Source organism: Nesoenas mayeri (genome assembly GCF_963082525.1).
Source record: "Nesoenas mayeri genome assembly, chromosome: 22".
NCBI classification, from domain to species: Eukaryota; Metazoa; Chordata; class Aves; order Columbiformes; family Columbidae; genus Nesoenas; species Nesoenas mayeri.
The window spans coordinates 6,056,739-6,073,373 of NC_137572.1; positions in this window are offsets into that span (position 1 = coordinate 6,056,739).

Here is a 16,635-nt window from a genome sequence, read left to right on the forward strand (position 1 = left end):
GAGCCGGCGGGAGGACGGGCGGCCGGAGGTACGCTCCGCACATCCGATGGGGCCCTGGGGCTCGGCGGGGCGCGGAGCCCCTCTCCGCGGGCGCGGGGCGCTCCGGCCGGCTGCGGGCGGCGCGGCGGCGCGGGTGCCTCCCTCCGGGAGCGAGCACGTCCGCAGAGCCGGGCGAGTGAGAAAGGGAGGGGGAAAATGTAATTGGGGAAAAAAAAAAAAATAAGGAAGACTGGGGGGAGGAAGAACAAATAAAGAAAAGCGAGGGAGAGCCCTCCGCGGGCTGATGCCGCCGCTCGCAGCGCGGCGGTCCCGTGGCTCCGGCGGCGGGGCTCGGCAGCCCCCGCCCGCTGCCTGCCCTCCGCTTCGCGGGCCGCCGGCGGCGCTCAGGCGGCGGAGGTGGCGGCGGCAGCGGGCCGGCTGCGGTGCTCCATGGCCGGGCGGGAGGCGGCGGCAGCGGGCCGGCCGCGGGGCGGGGGACGCGGGCTGCCCGGGCTGCGCTGCACGGTCGCTCGCACACGCACACAGTCCCGAGCGGGGCGGCGCTCACCCTCTCCTGCGTGATGTCAGTGCACAGCGGAAGGAGGGCGCAGCGTTAACCCTTTGCCTGCCGCGCAGCCCGGGCTGCCGCCACCGCGGGCCGCGCTCCGGCACCGCGGGGATGGCCGCTCCGCGGGGCCGCGCCCGGCTGCGGGGTGCGCCCGGCTGCGGGGTCTGCCCGCCTCGATGAGCGGAGTGAGCGGGGACAAGGTGCCCCCGCCTCGCCCCTCGCCTCCTCTCGCCTCCAGCCGGCTGCTGTTGGCAGCTGTCTTTTGTTCGGCGGGTGTCCGGCGTGCTTGCGGGGGACAATCTCGGAACCCAGGGCACCTCGCTGTCGGTTTCCTAAGGTGCTTTTTAGGCTGTTTTTCTGCACCCAGGTTTTGTGGACTTGAGAGACTTGTTTCCGGAATTCCCTTACGGATGGTGGAATGCCTGGGCCATGGCTGCTGGCAGTGGCAGCAGCCTGCCTATCTGCCCATTGATACGACATATAAAAATACCTTCTAGAAACCGTGTGCGAAATAGACATAGCTATCATATGGAATCTAGATTTACACTCAAATGCTTTGGATGTAGATACTATGTAATATACAGCGTTTTCATGGGACCTGCTGAAAGAAGGAGCTTGTTCTGGACACATTCTGTGTGCACCGAGAAGCGAGGAGATTCAGAATCAGCACTGAAGGAGGGAGGCACTGCTTTGCTGTGCTTTGTGACAGCCCTTATTATGTGGACACAGACACAGCCTTTGTGGATCTTTTGCTAAGGAGGTATTTAGCCTCCTAATGCCAGCTCCTGAGCTGGCCTGGCCTCCACAAGGATGCTGAACCCCAAACAAAGATGTGAACAACAATGACAACAACCAACAACAAAGTCATGTTGATTTCAAGCTCCATTAGAACAACACAGGAGCAAATCAATGCCTGGCAAGCAGAAAAGGACAGAATCAGTGGGGAAGGATACCACACAGGAGAAGGGAAGGGGGGGCAGCCAGCAGCTATAAAAAGATACCTCTAAGGACCCCTCCAGCAGTCTCCTCCTCCTTTTAATTCCTTTAGAAGTTAATTCCTGTTCAAGGGAAGGATGGGCAGCTCTGTAACAAAGCGGATTAGCCACATACAAGGTTTGTTCCGAAATAACAAAAGTTATTACGTAGTAATGAGGTTTAGTTAATAGATTCACAGACTTCAAGCCCACTGGGATTCATTCCTCTGGATATCCTGCTTGCGGAGCAGAGGCTGCTGAACCTGCCTCCATGATTCCTCATCCTGCCTCTTCTGTAAAGCTGCAGGACCACAGACCCCTGACCTTGTGCACGGGCAAGCTATGGAGATCTTCAAGAATCCTTGCAACAGTTGTTTCAGTGGTTGGTTTTTCCACCCTTGCAGTGTTTATCTGGCTTCAACTTGAATCCATAAAATCTCATAATCTCCTATTTCGTCTCCATTGAAGAGATACCTCCTGTGAGATATTACTCCCCTGGGCAGGTCTCTCGAATTTGCCATCAAGTGCCTCACATTACACAGTGTTCCAACTTATATTTTGCTCAGTGTGGTACTCTCCTGTCTACCTTTTAATGTGTTGCCACCGGCACCTGAGCGAGCCTCCGCTGAGATGCGTGGGCCAGACCTCAGCACTAGTATATTAAACCTTCTGCAAACCCAGGCAAAGACATCTTGGGTTGGTTACCCTCACTTCACAGGCTCAGGGCTTCCCCCACAGGTCCAGCAAATGGGGGTTCTCCTCCGTGAAAGGAAAGAGAATAGCCAAAGCTGTGATTGTGCAGCACACCAGGCAGGTCCGTTCTCCCCCTTGGCAACCCTTTAGTGCACTGCATGGCGTGGGGAGCAGCGACGGTTTGGCAAACACTAAAATTGCCCGAGATGTTCACTATGAGGATGGGGAGTGCTGTTCCTGGCGGCTTGTGGGTGACACAGAACAGACATGGCAAATACGTTACATTTCCCCCCTGGTTTGTTGCAAACTCGTCTATGAAATCAATTGCAGAAAGAAAAAGGATTGATCATAGCTTGGTCTAAGCAAGGTGGTATTTCAGTGCAACATCTGGGGTGTGATTAAGGTTTTCCTTCAAGAATATGGGGAGACTTGATAGAGCCTCAGGTCTTGGCCTCCCAAATCACAGACCTCAAATATAGGAGACAAAAATGTAAATCCATTAGCAGCAGCAGTAGACCATTAGCCCTGGTCTAACGTATTGAGCCAGAATGTATTATTTTCATGATCCTGCACAAAGCAAAACCCATCACATTTGGCACAGTTCTGGCTGTTAACTTCTAAGATTTATTACACAGTGCCATGGGGCCCCTGTTCTGCAGCTTTTTATGAGTCCAAAATTTCCGTGAAGCCCAAGGGGACTTCTGCATAAGGAGGAGAGACAGGAGCAGAATACTCTGGTTTGGCAGTTTTTGTTATTTCTGGGGGAGGAAGATCATAATATGTAACATATTTAATTGCATCATTCTTATTTTTTCTGATTTGAGGAGGTCTGTGTGTGCATGTCCTCTGAGGAGCTGATGGAGCTGCCTCACGCTTTGCTGTATCAGCTGGCTCAGCCAATTGTTCCTGTGTTTCTAACCCTCGCAGCAGGAGGTTTCTAAAGCACATCTGTGACCCCAGAGATGTGGGAGCAGGATCCCCAGCTACTTCATATACCATGGTGCCTGCAGTAATAGGGCAGGGGGTTCAAAGGTTGCCCATCCTTTCCCCTCCCAGTACAGGAACACATGAACTACTCTGAGGCTCAGAAATCCCTTTCCTAAATGTATGAACACATTGCACTAGAAACAAAGAGAATAAAAAACAGCCTACCTGGTGCTTCAAATATTCCAAAGGACTGAGCTCCCTTCCCCAAGGAAAATAATTTCTAATACTGTACAGGAGTGATATTTACTCCTTCTTGATTTTTAGGGATGGTAGAAGTCTCATTTTAGATGGCAACTAGCCATCAGAACAGAGATCCAAAAGATATACAACCCCCTTCCTCTACACTCCTGTGAAATCTGTTTTAGGCACAGATACTAGAAATGGTGTAGTGACTTGGCCGACGCTTACATAAGTTGTCATGCTAATATAGTTCTTGAAAATTGCAATTAAAGCATGAAACAACATTTGGCTGGGGAAAAAAAAAAAGGCTTGCTTGTAGTCAAGCGCTGTTTTGTCCACCCAGCGTTTTGGCTGTTCAGCCAGCACAAGAGTTTTCTGCTGATGCTGACGTGAGGTAACGTCTATGCAGCAACCTGCTGTAATAGGATGTTTCATGCGCACCTCCCAAAATCCTTCCCACTGGCTAACACGGTCTTTTGGCAATATGCAGGTGGGTTTGGTAAGGGTTCTGCAATGCCACAACTCCTTTGGATGGGGTCTTCCCTGGCAAGCTGATACACATTCTTCTCCAGGGCTGAACAGTTGCTGGGCTGGAGTTAGGGCAAAATGGCTCAATCCAAGTTTTGTAAAGGCAGCTCCTATTTGCTCTGGATGAGTGCAGCACTTCTCCAGAACAATGGGGCTGGGCTGATGGATGGCCACCGGGGGACCGCTGCATTTCCAGCCGTGGCGCTGCTGCCTGCCACGGGGGAGGAAATTCACCCAGGGATTCCCCACGCTGGTGACCTCCAGCTCCCGCACTGGTGTCCGGGGCTGTGCCCCCGCTCCCCATGCCGAGCAGCGGCTGCTCTGCAGGGGCTCCCTGCACACAGGGGCTGGCGAGCCCCTGCGACTTGACGGGCTCCGTGGGAATTGATACCTTATATTATTTTTTACAATTATGATTACTGGAGGGGACTGGAAGGAGGGAAGAAGTGGGGGATGAATTGCTCTTTAAAACATTCCTCAGTGGGTTTTTTCAGCTGCTTTTGTTGATGAAGAGCCCACAGCAGAGGCCTGTCATTCTGAGCTGGCAGCGCATTTGACACTCTCGTCTCCGCTGTGTACCTGGTGTGTATTTGCTGCAGTGCTGATTACATTAACTTCTGTGTTTATAAACATTTTGAAGCAGTGCAGAAAGCTGTGCTGAACAGAATTCTAAAGCCAACGTCAGTTTTGTTTTTGCTTTTTCATCTGTAAACACACAGAATGTGTCTGCAGCGCAGTCAGCAGCGAGGGATCAGAAGTGCAAAGGGCTTCCTGAGCCGATTCTCTGCTTGGCTTCACTTCTGAGCTCTCCAGATATAACCTCCTACATGCTACATGAACACACATACATGCACACACGTATACACTGTACAGACAGCAGACACTCCTTCAGATCTGAAAGCATCATCCTTTTAAAGGGCAATTCGGTGCTGACAGTCACTCCTGTCCTGCTGTTCTCTGGATAGGGCCAGCAGTTGAAGAAGAAATTAAGTCTGAACTGGTGAGAAAATTGCCTCCCAGTTAGTGGAAGCTGATGCAGTGGTAAGCAGTCTGCAAAGAGCACTGGGTTTTTCTGTCCCCCTCTGTTGAGGGGTTCGTAATAGCCTTGCTGCAATGCTATCTGAGTGCCTTAACCCTCTCAATCCCCACAGCACCCCCTTGTGAAGCAGAAATTAAACCATAATCCTCATTATACATGGAGAAAAGAAGCCCAGGGAGATTAGGAATCCCAGTCTTGCAGAAAGCAGTGTGAATTCTGCTGTGGGCTTTCAGTGGAAAGCAGCTGGAAGTGCAAGGTTGGTGGGCTCAGGAGGACCCACATTTTGGAAAGGCACAACAACGACTGATCTGAGTGCCTTTCAAGCCAACCAGCCACAAATGGGGTGAACTTGGGCTGGAGTGTTCTTGCATGGGTGAGACTGCTGCAAGAAGCATCCATGTCTAGCTCAAGTGACTGCACCATGCCCTTTAGTCCACTCTTTTCCTCTTGGCTCTCTGTGCCAAACACCTTCCACTCCAGCCATCAGCAGTAAAGTTACTGCAGGGAGATGTTTTTGAGCCCTCTCTGAGCTAGGCAGAGGAAGGAATGGAGGCTTCATTTGTTCATAGGTTAGGAAAAGGGTGCCAAACTTGTCGAGGTGTCTCCTGGCTTTGCAGTTGCAGAACAGAGGTCACATCCCCCCGTGGAGAGGTGCGGCTGATCCCACCCTTTCCGGGCCAAGGGCCATTGGAACGGATGCAAGCCCCCTGCACGGGGGGAGAGCGTTTCTGGTGGAGCAGGGGGGTCGAACACCTTGCAAAAACACAGAGGCAAAAGCGGCTGGTGCCTCTGTGCAGCTCCCCACGGGAGCGCAGCGCAGGCCCGAGCACCGCTGCAGCAAGCACAACTGCCGAGCACCATCTAGTGTCGGCAGGAGCAGCCCCGGCCCGGGCGGGGGTGCCGGCCCGGGGGGACCAGCCCCCAGCGCCCCGGGGACGGTGGAACGGCCACAAACAGATGCTGCCCTCCACCCGCTGCGGCCCCGAGCCCCGACGGACCCATCCCTGCCCCCCGACGGAGCCATCCCCGAGCCCGACGGTGCCATCCCCGAGCCCGACGGTGCCATCCCCGCCCCGACGGAGCCATTCGCGCCACGACGGTGCCATCCCCGAGCCCCGACGGTGCCATCCCGGATCCCCGGCGGAGCCATCCCCGCCTTGACGGAGCCATCCCCGCCCTGGTGGAGCCATCCCAGCCCCGACGGAGCCATCCCCGCCCCGATGGAGCCATCCCCGCCCGGGCAGGGGAGCGCGGCTCCCGGATACCAGGTATCTGTTTGGCGGGGCGAGGGCAGGTGTATGGGAGCGTGTTCCACGTCAGTGGAGAACAATTGCTTCAGCAAAGCTGCTTAAATGCTTGGTAGAAGGAACGAGCGTCTTTCTTGACGGAGCTGACATCTAAGAAGGAATTAAAAGGTCTGTCTTACATGCACACAAACGCGCGGGCTTGCACTTGGGGTTGTGTGTGTGCGTACGTACACATGCATAGAGAGCCAATGCTAAGGAGAAGATTAACCATAGCATTCATAGAGAAAGGACAGCATAGAGAAAGAAAACATAGAGGAGAAATACGAAACTAAATCAACAGAAATATTCCAAAGAGCATGTGTTCCTGGCATTGCTAATGAGGTCCAGCAGGGGAATTCTCTCTCTTCTCATCAGGAGTTGTCTCTCAGCTCCAACATCTGAACTGGTATGTTCTCTGACACTGGCACAGCTCGTTCAGAGCATGCACAAGCCTCAGTGGTTATTGTATTAGAAAACAGCATGCATTATTGAACAGCACCATAGCCCCGCCTTCCCAAGTGCCTTGGCAGTGCCCATGCATGGCAGGGAAGGCAGGACATAGAGTCCCAAACCAATACTCAGAATAGCCTTCTGACTGAGGGTTTTAGAAGCTGCTGTGCAGTCGTCCATGAGGGAAAAGCCACAGAGAGGATTTCTTCTGAACTGGAAACGCACTGACATGCTCTGCTTTGGATTTGAATCAGAATCAGAACTTGCTGTAAATTTACAAGCGGAAATAAGCCCTTTGCTTTTAGTAGCTGGACAAATAGGCTTCTCTTTTGGCATGAGCTCTTGTGGGACCTGATCTCTGGATCACAGGGCAGGAAGTCAAGAGGCCTTTCTCATTTGCAGGCTGTCAAGTCAATAACACGAGAGTGTAAATTCGATGCTGTGGCGGTAGAGCTGCTGCTGTGACCGTGGAGCAGACCCCCGTGTGGGCAGCGCTGCAGCCCGCTCCCTTGCACCTCCTACGCAGGTGCGAGCGTTGTTAAAACCCACATCCAGGTGGGGAACCATTCCTGCTGCACAAGCAGCATCCCTATGCAATCCTTGCCCTTTCCTTCTGAGGCACGTGCAGCAAAGACTGTCCTCTCTCTCCCTCCCCTTCTTCCATCCAGGCCATTAATTTCTGGCTGTCACAAACGCGCTGTTTCGTGGTGAGCGGGGCCCTGTGCTCCCCTCCGCCAGGTGAGGCAGGCATCAGCCTTGTCAGCGTCAGAGTTGGCCACAGGAATCAACACATCCCCGTGATGCTGATTTATCGCCCTCTAGGTTGTCAGCATAAATACTTGATAAATACAGATATGAATAATACAGCCTGAGTTTACCTTGTCAGCATTAATGAGTCTCCCGCCGGTGAGCAGGGGGACTCTGCTGCCGGGCTGTGTGTGCAGGGGAGGTCTCCTGCGCATGCTCCTCTCCATCCTGGGGAAGGCAAGGGGTTGTACTCCAAACGGTGCTGTTGTGAGCCTGGAGGAATCCCCCTTGCAGACTGGTTCAGACGTGCCAGCTGGGCCTGCCTGATGTCTACTCTGAGGAATTTTGCTGCAGTCTGAAGAGCCAGTGAAGTGAATTTGGAGGGGCTCCAAGGGCAATGTTTCTGCCAGGCTGGAGTAACTGCGGGGGGGGGGGCAGTGAAATGACATTACTGTTCTGTGTCAGAGGACAAAGTTCTCCTCGTGGGCCAGTTCCCTCCTCCTGTCTAATTTGGGAGCAATTGTTCTTCTCAATCCACGAGCTTGTGCTTTCTTCTGCAGATGCTGGAGGGAGGAGGTCACCTTCCCTGTGCTGAGCGCCTGGGGATCATGAGACCTTTCCAAACACTGGATAGGGAGGCATTGCCCATCTCCCCTGGAGAGCTGCTGGCCTGGCACTGAGGGCGAGCACTTGTCCCCATGGCAAATGTACCCAGACTTCCAATCAACCAGCCAAAGAGCCAGTCTCTACCTGCTAATCCTACTACTAGCTGTTTGGTGGGGGGTTTTGTTGTTGTTTGGTTCAGGTTTGTGGTTTAGTTTGGTTTGGTTTGGTTTGGTTTGGTTTGGTTTGGTTTGGTTTGGTTTGGTTTGATTTGGTTTGGTTTGGTTTGATTTGGTTTGGTTTGGTTTGGTTTGGAGTGTGCGTGTGTGTATGATGGAAAAAGCTGGTAAATCTATGATACTTTACAGCCTTCCCACGAAGAGAAAGGATCCACACAGACCTGGGACTTGGGAGAGCCGGGTTTATTTCCCCCTCCTCCTAGAGCCTGGTGATAATGTGACTATACTTGAAAGTGCTGTGAGACCCTGCCATCCTGGGCACGCAGTAAGAGCCGTAGTCTGAGTTAATGAGTCATCTCTTTCCAAGTGGGGAGAAAAATGTCACATTAAATTCTTGTTTGCAGATTTTTCGAATGCGTAGTTTGAGTTCTTGACATAAACGAGCTTACAATGCAAACTGTCTGCAGGGCTGGATTTTCTATGGCCATGTTTTTGGTGGAGATTTGGTGGTGTTTGTGGGTTTCAAACCCCGTCTCGAGGGGTGACAGCTAGGCCAGCGTCTACGTGGAGTTTCATGGGAGTGAAATCCAGTGTGTTTTAGAGATCTATAGCTCCCGAGTTCAGTCTGTATTTCTGACACATGTTTTCCCACGTAATCTTCTATGTGGTGTCCAAGGCCAGATAGGTCTCAGTTATGAGGTTTTTTGCCCTGATATAAACAATTGGGATGGGAATTCGTTTTGCAGCAGAGCAAGCACTGCCTGTCTATGGTATCTATTCCACTACAGCATCCATATCCAGGTCTGAGGCTTCATCACTTTGTGCCTCAGTTTACCAGCAGACAACGTGTCACAGCTAACAGGAAAGCTTAGAGGCCAAAAGCCCTTAGTAGCTGGAACTTGCTCAGCAAGAGCTTGTGTAAATGAATAAATGGTTTCCATCTGGAGCATTATGGGAAATTAGACCTCTTTATAGGTGATGTGTTGTGAGATGGATAATAGCAGGCACAAGCTGTTAAGGGCTTTCTGCTCTTCTGTGGGCAGCAAAGGTTTTCTTTTATCTTTTAAGATAACCTGAGAGGAGTATGACTATGGGCTTGCTCCGTTTGTCAAGTGATTTTTGTAAATGTATTTAAATACTTTTACAGTGTCTGTTAATGAAACTTTGGTGACCCTGGGGCTCCTGAGGGAATCCATCTGCATCTAAGTGATGGAAAATGAACTCGTTAATGGCTGGGGCCTGCTCAGTCAATATAGGAAATCGATCCCTAGTGATGAAGGGCTGTATGGGAAGGGGCTTGGCTAAGTGAGTTTTATCCTGAGGATGAGCAGGGATGGGTGGGTGGGCAGTGCAGGGCAGCGCCTGATGAAGAGGATCCAATGGTGCCTGGGAACGTCTCATTTTTACTATGAACTGCAGAGATTTAGAAGGGCTTGTGCGTGAAGAATACATGAAGAGCCTGTGTGAGACCTGTCGCAATCTCTCTGCTTCTCTGTTCTGTGCTTGCACACCACCCAGCGCCATGGGGTCTTCATGCCCTTCTGCCCCAGTTTCCCTCTGGGAAGGCGAGATGTCTCTCTAAAACCACTCATCCCTGCTCCTGTTGAGCCTAATTTCCTCCTGTCACAAACGATTCAGCATGGGGAGGGACTGTTGGCTGGCACTAGCAGAAAGCCATTGGAAAGCCAGGTGCCCGAGTCCTCTGGGAAGTGCTTTGGAGCAGTTCGGAACATCTGTCCCGCATCCAACAGGAGTTATTTCAGGGCAGGGCTTGCAGACTCCTATGAATCCATTTCCAGTGACACTGGGACACTTTGCTCTCCCTGTGCTAAGCCTCTTCACCTCCAGCTCGTTCCTTTCCCCTATGGCCTTTCTGCATTGGGCACAGGTTCCTCTGCTGAGCTTGTGTATAAGCAGGGACTCACAACACCAAGGGTACTTGGAGAGGTAGAATTGTTGTTGAGGGAAAGACATAAAGGGCAGAAGCAGATCCCTATTTGCTATTTGGAGTCTGCTGCAGGAAATGGGAATCGCCTGTGTGACTGTGGACACCCATGGAGGGGAAAGGTATGAAGGTGGGGAGGAGGATAACAAAGAAGGGGACGTATTTTTCTGCATTTGGGGATGTTGTGTGTGCGATCCTCGGGTACGCACCATCTGAGCACTGGTAAAACTGTGCTGGGTTTTTAAGAGCACTGATCCGCCCTTTCATCTCTCACGCAGGGCAAAACATGCACCACAGAGCCTCAGACAGAGTAAATTGGTCATGTTCTGCTGGTATCCGCAGGGCGATGCTGATTTTCATTACAGAGGCGGATGGCCCAGTGAGATCAGAACAGCAGGGCTGACTGTGCTTTTACTCGTGGTCCCTTTACACCCCCGTCCTCTGCTTTGGGGAGATCATCCAGATTTAGAGCAGCTGCACCTTCGGGCAGTGTATGAAAAAGGCAAGTTTGGAAATGCGAGCAAAACCTTTCTGGCTCTGGAGCAGCTTTGGATGCCTGCAAAATGCTTTGAGATCTGCTAGTTGCCAAAGATGAGCAGTTTTATGACGATGTGATTGGTGCTATGCCCTTCGATGGTTCGCACACCCCCTGGGTCAGATCCTCAGCTGATAAAAGCTGGGAGAACTGAACTGATTTATGCCCACCGAAGATCAGCTGCAGCAAGCCCACATTATAGCATTTGATGAAGCGTGTGCTCTCTCTGTCCTCTCTCCACTTGCCTTTAGTCACTAAAATCTGCTTCATTAACAAACTCCCTAATTACTGCTCCTGAGCAGCGGAGCACTTTGCCCGGTGAGGCTCTGCATGAAGCTTCTGCCCAAGGGTTGTTCTAGTGAGCATATCGCACACTTTAACGACTTTGCTTCTCCTTAACCGGTTGTTGTTTCTGCATAGCTTGCTGTGCTGGCTCTGAATCCGCTCACGTCCCCAACAGTGAGACAGGGGACAGTCTTATAGCTAAAAGCATTTTTGCAGAGTCAGAAAGCGAAGGGCAGGAGGGTACTGGAGGCGATACTTCAGGTTTTAGATACGTCATGGAAAGAGTTTGGGGGTGTTTAGGGATTTTATTCTTGTGCCGTGATTTGGCTGGAGAGTTTTTTTTAGGAGGAGGGTGGGAAGGTGCTTCCAGGAAATACAGTTTCCTGATCTGGAAGCGATTAGATTTTGGCTGTACCATAAGGGAAGGGAAGATGGGTGTTGAAAAGAGCAGGTTCAGACCTGGAAGTGTGGTCAGGATATGTGCTCAGCATCCGCTGATGATGCTCTCCATCCTGCGGGCTGTGCTTGCGGTCCCGCTCTGCCAGTGTGGCTGACGGGGACCCGCACCCAGCCCCGCGATACAACACAACGAGTATAATTTAAGCTGTTCTATTCCGCTCCTGGCGTGGAGCCATTTGTTTGAGATGTCAGAGTCTCCCCCACACAGCCCCTCGCAGCAGGGTTGTTGCAGTGGGGAGCCCGGCTCTCCGCTGGGGCGCTGGGGGAGCAGCAAAGCTGTGAGCAGCAGCCCAGCCAGCGTTATCCTGTGGGCGGCTTGTTTCTCATCCTTCCCACCCTCTCAGTGATGATGAGGCCTATTTTTCTCCCCTTCCATGTGCAGAAATAGCTTGCGCTTGTCGTAAATCACCTCGGCTGCAGATGGTGAGTCACCGGTTGATCAAAGGCAAGACCCTTTTCTAGGTCGGAGGGGTAGACTAGATGCTTCAATAAATCATTAGGAATCAGCAGTAAAGTGTCTCCCTTGGGTTTAATGAGAAAACCTCACCACTCCCCTCCTTTGTTCCCCAAGCCCCTTGGCTTGTGTGGTGTAAATTGCAAATTTTAGTGACATGAATGGGGATACGTGTTTTAGGATCCCTGTTGTAGCTACTCCTGGGCATTGGGCAGTAGCGTTCTGCCCTAACCAACAAGTCTGGGGAGCAGCAAGGGAATATGGCAGCGGGGAGAGGAGGAGACGGAACCCAAGGATGCGTCTGCCGGTGTCACGGTTCAGTGTCCTGCTCGGGAGAGAGCGCTGGGTTACACGGGGATGGTGTGGGGGCTGTCAAGGCAAAAGGAGAAGACCTGGGGTTGTTGCTGGACGCTACACTCTGCTTTCCTCCCCCGTCCTTGCATGTCGCAAGCCAGCGTCTCTGAGAAGGAAGAGATCAATGGCTCTTGAGTCAGAGACTCCGCTGAAAGCCGCAGATGAAGGGTTTGCCATCTGTGAACAAGTTGTTCTGATTGAATTAAGGAACATTTAACATTTACAGATAATTAGAAACAGCCACCCATTACAAAGGGAGTGAGTGGCAGCGCGGAGAAGAGAAGCTTTTGAAAGGCGATTTGAAGCCTCTTGACACATCAACTGGGGGAGCTTTTCAGATACAACTGAGCATTTCCAATTGCTTTGTGCTCCTTACCTCCCCGCATCTTGGGAGCCAAGTACCTATCTCTGGCTCTCTCTTCTGCCCTCTCCATTATTTTTAACTGCCTTTTGCCTTTTTCTCCCAGCCAGCTGCTTTTCTGGAGCTTTTACCAAGGTGTCCCCCTTCGGTCCCATGCTGGGCTGTCACTGTGGAGCACAAGGGACAGCAATGTGCTCGTTTTCTCCATGACTGTCACAGCCTCCTTGGCCATGCAGCCATGGGAAGGACAGCTCTGAATGCAGAGGCTCCTGTGCTTTCCCAACCTCTACCAGATCGGATGTAAAGCTGGTTAATATTTTTATCCAACTAACTTTATTGCATAGAAATATAAATACCCTTGGAATAGGAAAAGAGCCAAAATTTTGGCTCTTTACAGATTTCAAAAAAAGAAAGTAAAATATGTGAAATGCTCTCTTTTCCACTCAAAAATAGCTTCGCTCTTACAAATTTCTCTTTTTTTCCTTGTGTTTCCTTAATATGTTTTTACATCAACAGTATTAAGAAAAGCATGTTTCTCATACTTTTGAGAGAAGCAGCAGCTAGTGGAAATGTAAAATTCCCCAAAACACAAAGAGAGATGATGGTTTCCTTTCTAAATTTCTTTTGAAAGATAACTGGCGTTGCTCAAGCATCTTGAGCAGTAATTGCACTTACATCAGTGACAGTAATTGCATTGCATCTGCTGAGGAGAGTTGCCCACGAGGTGAAATCAAGAAGCTGCAGCTCCCAGTCCCAGCCTGACTGGAACAGCATCTCTTTTTGTCCATGTCCCCATGGCAGGGTATAGGGGATGGTCATGTCTTGAGGGGCAAATGCAAAACTTCTCTAAAACCAGCTGCAATAAAACCAGAGAGCAGCTTATGGTGCGCAGAGATAACGCTCAGCGTCACTGGGTTTCTTAGAAGCAAATAAATGGAAAACTGAGATTTTTGCGCAGGTCAAAAAAGATCAGAAATCCTGACTGGGATAATGAAGTGAGAAATAGACGCAGCGTTCTGCACAGCTTGTGCCCCAGCCTTGTCTCCCTTGTTTATCAGGGCTATCCCTAGCAGGAGATGTGTAGAACCCTGACAGACATCTAGTGGAATTTTACTACAACTACAAGGATATACGGCTGAGAAGGGCGTGCCCTGAGAGTTGGTGGTAAGGGTATGGTTCTGCTCTCCAAATAAGTAGCAGACTTTGGTCACAGGGAAATACAAGCCCCCATCCCTTGTGCTGGCGTCCATCTTGCAGAAGAAGGAAGGGAGAGATCCGTGATCTAGCAGCGTTATTTCTGGGAGTCAGACCGAGCACACAGCGCTGCAGACGGCTCACCCTACGCAACCCCGTCCCACTGCCATTAATATCCGCGCCGCTGTTGGTGGGGAAGGAGAGGGTATGGAGGGCAGCCCCCTGCCATCGGAGACACTGCGGCGACCTGCACGTGCCCACATCTTGGCTGGGAGCATGAGAAAATGCCTCCAAGGGGGTGTCAGACGCAGTTACAGTGAAACATGATATTTATAACAAAGTGTGGGGGAAGGTGTCACATCACATTACGCTGATACTCCAGCACCAGAGACACAGGGACAGTGCTGCGGAGCGGGATGTGCTGAGGGCCAGCAGGCGGTTAGATGCGTTTGCTCTGCTAATGTTGGTTCTTCGCTGGAGTCCTGGCACCGTGGCACACCGAGGAGCATTTTCCTGGGGACACAGGGGGGAACAAGCCTCTCATGGGTGCTGGCGTCAGCGGGTGGTGTCACCTGGCTCTTGCATTCCTGTGCCCGGCCCTGCTCTGCTCCCCAAGGCGCAGCAGAGCTAAGGTGATTAAAAGGGGGAAATAAAATCTCGGTGTCTCTGATGTCCTCAAACACTGCTCTAATTTTATGGATATATCTCACTTGTTTTTGCATCAGTGTAAGACATTGGACTAGGGGCTTAACCTTGCTGATAGACCTTCCCTTACCAAGCTAACATTAGGTGCTGCAATCTTTTGAATAAACGGTTCTTTATAGAAAGCTAGGCTGGGCGGCTGCAAGGATCGCACAGCTCGCTCCATAAAGAACGGGTCTCTGACAGTACCAAACTCTCATCAGCTCTTGGAACAAACGGGCCAACATGCAGAAAGCTGAAGCCAAGGGCCAGCTCTCAGAGCTATAGTTTCCCTGTGCAGCAAGAGGCCTGGGTGCCCACGTGGAAATACTCTCATGCATTGTAACAAGAGCAGTGGGCGCTCCCACACATATATGAGCATATTTCTGTGCATTTGGCTCTTGCTCCTTCACCCTGCCTTAGCAACGATACAGGAAAACATGAACGCAATGTAGCACGGCAATTGCATCCTTCACCTTCCTCTCAGGGCTAATTGCCTGGGAATAGCTTTTGCCAGCTGCTGTTTCTCCCCCACTGCAAACACGCAAGCATCTCTTGAGAGAGCAGCCGGCACACAGGCAGGCAGCACTGGACCTGCTGCTTCTGCCCCCTCTTCGGTGATTTGGTGCAGTTCTGGTGGCAGGTAAACCTTCTCCCCATGGTGGGGAATGGCGCCTGGTCCCCACACGTCCAGGCTCAGGGGAGCATGCAGGTGGGCTCTGCACAGCCTGCAGTGGGCTGGGAGCCCCTCTTTGCCACGCCCTGTAGTCCTCCGTGACTTGTTTAACAGAGGATTCAGCTACGCTGCCCTTCAGTCCTTTGTGGGTCAGCTCAGCCTCTTTCTACTCCACACTAGCCCAGCTTTTCTCCCCGCTTCTTCCTCCGTGCAGACAGCCCTGCTGTTTCCTTTTTGGGGATTCAGCTGCTCAGTGCCTGCAGGGATTGATGTTCTTTCCCAGGGTGGTTTGAGGCCAGTTTGAGCATTGCAGCTCCATTGAGAAGTGGAGACCTCATCACTACTGGCATGTCAGCGCCAGCTTTTCTTCTCACTGAGCGCAAGCGTGGGTGCGGGCGACCTTGGCCCCCTTGCCTGCCCTTACGAGACTGCTTCCCAGCTGCGTTGGCGCTGAAGCGGCAGTCCCTGAGCGGGAATGGCAGCAGGCTGGCTGCAGGGAGCGTTCCCGGGGAAAGGCACCGGCTCCTGCCACTGTGCAAAGCCAGCTTACGCATATCTGCCATGGGAGAAAGCAACTACTTGTTTTCCAAGGGAAATGAACACTGTTGAGCTCAGCCCTAGACCAAGCCAGCCCTGAATTCCAGGGAGCTCCGCTTGCCAGCCACTGCGTTTGGTGATAATGAGCGGGTGGATGTGAGATGCCCTCATTAATTAGGCTATTGCTCAGGCTCATTCACTTAGGACATGAAAACCTCCACATGAGGAAAGAGCCAGGAGAAAGGAGGAGCAAGAGCCCAGGCTCACATGTAACCCCAGGACAGCAAAGGGCTGGAGCACCTGGACAGGTATGGTCCTTTGTGAACATTGCTGTCAGGGCTGCTGGTAGGTCTCTTAGCTGCTTTGAGGAGGAAAAGGGCCAGTGGAGGTGCTGGAAACACACAGATTGCTGAGTGACTGTCATTAAGGAGGTTGTAGGCTGTGCCTGTGGGATAATGGTGTGCTGGGTGCATATTTATTGTACTATATGTATCTGTATGGTCTGTACGAAACACACTTGTCTTTTCTTGCATAGAGCTGTGTTGCATACCTACTTTGACACAGGCCAACACACATGTTGTGACTGATGCTCAAGTGTGGCTATACAGGGACATACATTTACACAGAGTGCACCTTTCCTGTGCTACATTTGCGGTGGGTTCAGAGGGACACAGTGGCTGCATGAATACAGAAAACGGCGAGGTCCCTGCATATTACCTCCATGTGTGGGTGATACATGCAAGCGTTCTGCCTTGGACCTATTTATGCCGATGCCTGAATGCAGACGTCACATCCACGTGGCGCAACGGGCTGAGTAGAGATGGCATGTGTGTGGCTGTAAGGCATTACATCTCTCCACATCCTTGTCGGCAGACGTGTTGCTCTGCAGATCCCTAATATGTCACGTGCGAGTCAGCGTTTGCACGAAAACGAAGCATTTG